Here is an 897-nt window from a genome sequence, read left to right as displayed (position 1 = left end):
AAATAGTTGTATATGTTAAATGTTTCATCAAATGGTAATTTTAGTTAGTATACATTACTAGCAAAAATATTCTAAGGAAGATAATATTTATTTATTATAAATAATTAACTTGACAAATTTTTTTAATCTATTTAAAATAGTCAATTAGTTATTATATTAAAGCCAGAGGTAGTAGTATTTGTATTCTGTATTTTTCTGTTTTAAAATGAAATTGATATCAAATTTGAAATTATTTTGATAGTCTAGATCTTATTTCAACTGGCAATACCCTCTGCCACTTTCACCAATAAAGTATCTATTTTAATATGGATGATTGTGTAAATTTTATAGTTTTTGATCGTGTTCAAAACTGTAGATTAAATTTTGATATTTTAAAATCGAAGATATACACTCAACTTTGTGAATGTAAAGAACTAATAATATGGGATCTCTATTAAAAAAAAAGGTGATATATTTTTTTTCTTCGTGATGGATATAAATATATTATAAATGTAAATAATCCATGTAGCATACAAGAAGCATTTATACTGAAAGGAAAAGGGAGGATACATAGCCCAAAACAATTGAAAAAGAAAAGAAAGAAATTATGCCGACCTGATATGTACTGATTAAATAAAAAGATGATTGGATCGAAGTGAAGATGCCAAATAAGTAAAGACAAATTAAAACTTCCACGTTCACATGAGACAATCATTCGTAGAATGTGTTGGCTTGGATATTGAAAGGCTCAAAAACCAAATAAGTCACTTCTAATTTTTCTAATCAAAATTAAGGAGATATTGTTAAATTATTGATGTTGTCTATTTAAAAAAAAGCTCATCAATTTACTCTTAGTAAATATATCATCTTTAAACGCATTTTTCCCTTACATGCAGCATCTTACTTTTTTATTTTTTT

The sequence above is a fragment of the Neltuma alba genome, unplaced genomic scaffold (assembly GCF_004799145.2).
Source record: "Neltuma alba isolate B1F8T4 unplaced genomic scaffold, ASM479914v2 tig00011578_pilon, whole genome shotgun sequence".
Classification (NCBI taxonomy): Eukaryota; Viridiplantae; Streptophyta; class Magnoliopsida; order Fabales; family Fabaceae; genus Neltuma; species Neltuma alba.
This window is presented reverse-complemented; position numbering follows the sequence as displayed.